This window comes from Heterodontus francisci, chromosome 46 (assembly GCF_036365525.1).
Source record: "Heterodontus francisci isolate sHetFra1 chromosome 46, sHetFra1.hap1, whole genome shotgun sequence".
Taxonomy (NCBI): domain Eukaryota; kingdom Metazoa; phylum Chordata; class Chondrichthyes; order Heterodontiformes; family Heterodontidae; genus Heterodontus; species Heterodontus francisci.
In genome coordinates this window covers 15,988,569-15,994,568 of record NC_090416.1, presented here as the reverse complement: position 1 = coordinate 15,994,568, position 6,000 = coordinate 15,988,569, and the positions used below count along the sequence as shown (strand labels likewise).

The 6,000-nt window shown below is 58.1% G+C and overlaps 1 protein-coding gene across 1 annotated transcript in view; it reads right to left on the bottom strand.

Annotated features, from left to right (window-relative positions):
- The window catches only part of LOC137356807 (insulin-like growth factor 1 receptor), a 63,560-nt gene that overhangs the window by 9,011 nt on the left and 48,549 nt on the right, over positions 1 to 6,000 (bottom strand). The window lies entirely within an intron of this gene.

Sequence of the window (6,000 nt, the reverse complement as noted above, 5' to 3'; positions counted from 1 at the left end):
ACAGACATAGGGAGGGGTGTAGGGGCTGGAGGAGGTTACAGACATAGGGAGGGGTTAAGGGACTGGAGGAGGTTACAGACATAGGGAGGGGTGTAGGGGCTGGAAGAAGTTACAGCGATAGGGAGGTGTTGCAGGGGCTGGAGGAGGTTACAGAGATAGGGAGGTGGTGTAGGGGTTGGAGGAGGTTACAGAGATAGGGAGGGGTGCAGGGGCTGGAGGAGGTTACAGAGATAGGGAGGGTGTAGGGGCTGGAGGAGGTTACAGAGATAGGGAGGGGTGCAGGGGCTGGAGGAGGTTACAGAGATAGGGAGGGGTGTAGGGGCTGGAGGAGGTTACAGAGATAGGGAGGGGTGTAAGGGCTGGAGGAGGTTTCAGAGATAGGGAGGGGTGTAGGGGCTGGAGGAGGTTAGAGATAGGGAGGGGTGTAGGGGCTGGAGGAGGTTACAGAGATAGGGAGGGGTGTAGGGGCTGGAGGAGGTTACAGAGATAGGGAGGGGTGTAAGGGCTGGAGGAGGTTTCAGAGATAGGGAGGGGTGTAGGGGCTGGAGGAGGTTACAGAGATAGGGAGGGGTGTGGGGGCTGGAGGAGGTTACAGAGATAGGGAGGGGTGTAAGGGCTGGAGGAGGTTTCAGAGATAGGGAGGGGTGTAGGGGCTGGAGGAGGTTAGAGATAGGGACGGGTGTAGGGGCTGGAGGAGGTTACAGAGATAGGGAGGGGTGTAAGGGCTGGAGGAGGTTACAGAGATAGGGAGGGGTGTAGGGGCTGGAGGAGGTTAGAGATAGGGACGGGTGTAGGGGCTGGAGGAGGTTACAGAGATAGGGAGGGGTGTAGGGGCTGGAGGAGGTTACAGAGATAGGGAGGGGTGTAAGGGCTGGAGGAGGTTTCAGAGATAGGGAGGGGTGTAGGGGTTGGAAGAGGTTACAGAGATAGGGAGGGGTGTAGGGGCTGGAGGAGGTGACAGAAATAGGGAGGGGTGCAACAGCTGGAGGAGATCACAGAGATAGGGAGGGGTGTAGGGGCTGGAGGAGGTTACAGACATAGGGAGGGGTGTAGGGGCTGGAGGAGGTTACAGAGATAGGGAGGGGTGTAGGGGCTGGAGGAGATACAGAGATAGGGAGGGGTGTAAGGGCTGGAGGACGTTACAGACATAGGGAGGGGTGTAGGGACTGGAGGAAGTTACAGCGATAGGGAGGTGTTGTAGGGGCTGGAGGAGGTTACAGAGATAGGGAGGTGGTGTAGTGGTTGGAGGAGATACAGAGATAGGGAGGGGTGTAGCGGCTGGAGGAGGTTACTGAGATAGGGAGGGGTGTTGGGGCTGGAGGAGGTTACCGAGATAGGGAGGGGTGTAGGGGCTGGAGGAGGTTACAGAGATAGGGAGAGGTGTAGGGACTGGAGGAGGTTACAGAGATAGGGAGGGGTGTAGGGGCTGGAGGAGGCTACAGAGATAGGGAGGGGTGTAGGGCTGGAGGAAGTCACAGAGATAGGGATGAGTGTAGGGACTGGAGGAGGTTACAGGAATAGGGAGGGGTGTAGGGGCTGGAGGAGGTTACAGAGATAGGGAGGGGTGTAGGGACTGGAGGAGGTTACAGAGATCGGGAGGGGTGTAGGGCTGGAGGAAGTCACAGAGATAGGGAGGGGTGTAGGGACTGGAGGAGGTTACAGGGATAGGGAGGGGTGTAGGAGATGGAGGAGGTTACAGAGATAGGGAGGGGTGTAGGGACTGGAGGAGGTTACAGGGATAGGGAGGGGTGTAGGAGATGGAGGAGGTTACAGAGATAGGGAGGGGTGTAGGGACTGGAGGAGGTTACAGAGATAGGGAGGGGTGTAGGAGATGGAGGAGGTTACAGAGATAGGGAGGGGTGTAGGGCTGGAGGAAGTCACAGAGATAGGGAGGGGTGTAGGGACTGGAGGAGGTTACAGGGATAGGGAGGGGTGTAGGAGATGGAGGAGGTTACAGAGATAGGGAGGGGTGTAGGGACTGGAGGAGGTTACAGAGATAGGGAGGGGTGTAGGGGCTGGAGGAGGTTACAGAGATAGGGAGGGGTGTAGGGGCTGGAGGAGGTTACTGAGATAGGGAGGGGTGTAGGGGCTGGAGGAGGTTACAGAGATAGGGAGGGGTGTAAGGGCTGGAGGAGGTTTCAGAGATAGGGAGGGGTGTAGGGGCTGGAGGAGGTTAGAGATAGGGACGGGTGTAGGGGCTGGAGGAGGTTACAGAGATAGGGAGGGGTGTAGGGGCTGGAGGAGGTTACAGAGATAGGGAGGGGTGTAAGGGCTGGAGGAGGTTTCAGAGATAGGGAGGGGTGTAGGGGTTGGAAGAGGTTACAGAGATAGGGAGGGGTGTAGGGGCTGGAGGAGGTGACAGAAATAGGGAGGGGTGCAACGGCTGGAGGAGATCACAGAGATAGGGAGGGGTGTAGGGGCTGGAGGAGGTTACAGACATAGGGAGGGGTGTAGGGGCTGGAGGAGGTTACAGAGATAGGGAGGGGTGTAGGGGCTGGAGGAGATACAGAGATAGGGAGGGGTGTAAGGGCTGGAGGACGTTACAGACATAGGGAGGGGTGTAGGGACTGGAGGAAGTTACAGCGATAGGGAGGTGTTGTAGGGGCTGGAGGAGGTTACAGAGATAGGGAGGTGGTGTAGGGGTTGGAGGAGATACAGAGATAGGGAGGGGTGTAGCGGCTGGAGGAGGTTACTGAGATAGGGAGGGGTGTTGGGGCTGGAGGAGGTTACTGAGATAGGGAGGGGTGTTGGGGCTGGAGGAGGTTACCGAGATAGGGAGGGGTGTAGGGGCTGGAGGAGGTTACAGAGATAGGGAGAGGTGTAGGGACTGGAGGAGGTTACAGAGATAGGGAGGGGTGTAGGGGCTGGAGGAGGCTACAGAGATAGGGAGGGGTGTAGGGCTGGAGGAAGTCACAGAGATAGGGAGGAGTGTAGGGACTGGAGGAGGTTACAGGAATAGGGAGGGGTGTAGGGGCTGGAGGAGGTTACAGAGATAGGGAGGGGTGTAGGGACTGGAGGAGGTTACAGAGATCGGGAGGGGTGTAGGGCTGGAGGAAGTCACAGAGATAGGGAGGGGTGTAGGGACTGGAGGAGGTTACAGGGATAGGGAGGGGTGTAGGAGATGGAGGAGGTTACAGAGATAGGGAGGGGTGTAGGGACTGGAGGAGGTTACAGAGATAGGGAGGGGTGTAGGGGCTGGAGGAGGTTACAGAGATAGGGAGGGGTGTAGGGGCTGGAGGAGGTTACTGAGATAGGGAGGGGTGTAGGGGCTGGAGGAGGTTACAGAGATAGGGAGGGGTGTAAGGGCTGGAGGAGGTTTCAGAGATAGGGAGGGGTGTAGGGGCTGGAGGAGGTTAGAGATAGGGAGGGGTGTAGGGGCTGGAGGAGGTTACAGAGATAGGGAGGGGTGTAGGGGCTGGAGGAGGTTACAGAGATAGGGAGGGGTGTAGGGGCTGGAGGAGGTTACTGAGATAGGGAGGTGGTGTAGGGGTTGGAGGAGGTTACAGAGATAGGGAGGGGTGCAGGGGCTGGAGGAGGTTACAGAGATAGGGAGGGGTGTAGGGGCTGGAGGAGGTTACAGAGATAGGGAGGGGTGTAGGGGCTGGAGGAGGTGACAGAGATAGGGAGGGGTGTAAGGGCTGGAGGAGGTTTCAGAGATAGGGAGGGGTGTAGGGGTTGGAAGAGGTTACAGAGATAGGGAGGGGTGTAGGGGCTGGAGGAGGTGACAGAAATAGGGAGGGGTGCAACAGCTGGAGGAGATCACAGAGATAGGGAGGGGTGTAGGGGCTGGAGGAGGTTACAGACATAGGGAGGGGTGTAGGGGCTGGAGGAGGTTACAGAGATAGGGAGGGGTGTAGGGGCTGGAGGAGATACAGAGATAGGGAGGGGTGTAAGGGCTGGAGGACGTTACAGACATAGGGAGGGGTGTAGGGACTGGAGGAAGTTACAGCGATAGGGAGGTGTTGTAGGGGCTGGAGGAGGTTACAGAGATAGGGAGGTGGTGTAGGGGTTGGAGGAGATACAGAGATAGGGAGGGGTGTAGCGGCTGGAGGAGGTTACTGAGATAGGGAGGGGTGTTGGGGCTGGAGGAGGTTACCGAGATAGGGAGGGGTGTAGGGGCTGGAGGAGGTTACAGAGATAGGGAGAGGTGTAGGGACTGGAGGAGGTTACAGAGATAGGGAGGGGTGTAGGGGCTGGAGGAGGCTACAGAGATAGGGAGGGGTGTAGGGCTGGAGGAAGTCACAGAGATAGGGAGGAGTGTAGGGACTGGAGGAGGTTACAGGAATAGGGAGGGGTGTAGGGGCTGGAGGAGGTTACAGAGATAGGGAGGGGTGTAGGGACTGGAGGAGGTTACAGAGATCGGGAGGGGTGTAGGGCTGGAGGAAGTCACAGAGATAGGGAGGGGTGTAGGGACTGGAGGAGGTTACAGGGATAGGGAGGGGTGTAGGAGATGGAGGAGGTTACAGAGATAGGGAGGGGTGTAGGGACTGGAGGAGGTTACAGAGATAGGGAGGGGTGTAGGGGCTGGAGGAGGTTACAGAGATAGGGAGGGGTGTAGGGGCTGGAGGAGGTTACTGAGATAGGGAGGGGTGTAGGGGCTGGAGGAGGTTACAGAGATAGGGAGGGGTGTAAGGGCTGGAGGAGGTTTCAGAGATAGGGAGGGGTGTAGGGGCTGGAGGAGGTTAGAGATAGGGACGGGTGTAGGGGCTGGAGGAGGTTACAGAGATAGGGAGGGGTGTAGGGGCTGGAGGAGGTTACAGAGATAGGGAGGGGTGTAAGGGCTGGAGGAGGTTTCAGAGATAGGGAGGGGTGTAGGGGTTGGAAGAGGTTACAGAGATAGGGAGGGGTGTAGGGGCTGGAGGAGGTGACAGAAATAGGGAGGGGTGTAGGGGCTGGAGGAGGTTACAGAGATAGGGAGGGGTGTAGGGGCTGGAGGAGATACAGAGATAGGGAGGGGTGTAAGGGCTGGAGGACGTTACAGACATAGGGAGGGGTGTAGGGACTGGAGGAAGTTACAGCGATAGGGAGGTGTTGTAGGGGCTGGAGGAGGTTACAGAGATAGGGAGGTGGTGTAGGGGTTGGAGGAGATACAGAGATAGGGAGGGGTGTAGCGGCTGGAGGAGGTTACTGAGATAGGGAGGGGTGTTGGGGCTGGAGGAGGTTACCGAGATAGGGAGGGGTGTAGGGGCTGGAGGAGGTTACAGAGATAGGGAGAGGTGTAGGGACTGGAGGAGGTTACAGAGATAGGGAGGGGTGTAGGGGCTGGAGGAGGCTACAGAGATAGGGAGGGGTGTAGGGCTGGAGGAAGTCACAGAGATAGGGAGGAGTGTAGGGACTGGAGGAGGTTACAGGAATAGGGAGGGGTGTAGGGGCTGGAGGAGGTTACAGAGATAGGGAGGGGTGTAGGGACTGGAGGAGGTTACAGAGATCGGGAGGGGTGTAGGGCTGGAGGAAGTCACAGAGATAGGGAGGGGTGTAGGGACTGGAGGAGGTTACAGGGATAGGGAGGGGTGTAGGAGATGGAGGAGGTTACAGAGATAGGGAGGGGTGTAGGGACTGGAGGAGGTTACAGAGATAGGGAGGGGTGTAGGGGCTGGAGGAGGTTACAGAGATAAGGAGGGGTGTAGGGGCTGGAGGAGGTTACTGAGATAGGGAGGGGTGTAGGGGCTGGAGGAGGTTACAGAGATAGGGAGGGGTGTAAGGGCTGGAGGAGGTTTCAGAGATAGGGAGGGGTGTAGGGGCTGGAGGAGGTTAGAGATAGGGAGGGGTGTAGGGGCTGGAGGAGGTTACAGAGATAGGGAGGGGTGTAGGGGCTGGAGGAGGTTACAGAGATAGGGAGGGGTGTAGGGGCTGGAGGAGGTTACTGAGATAGGGAGGTGGTGTAGGGGTTGGAGGAGGTTACAGAGATAGGGAGGGGTGCAGGGGCTGGAGGAGGTTACAGAGATAGGGAGGGGTGCAGGGGCTGGAGGAGGTTACAGAGATAGGGAGGGGTGTAGGGGC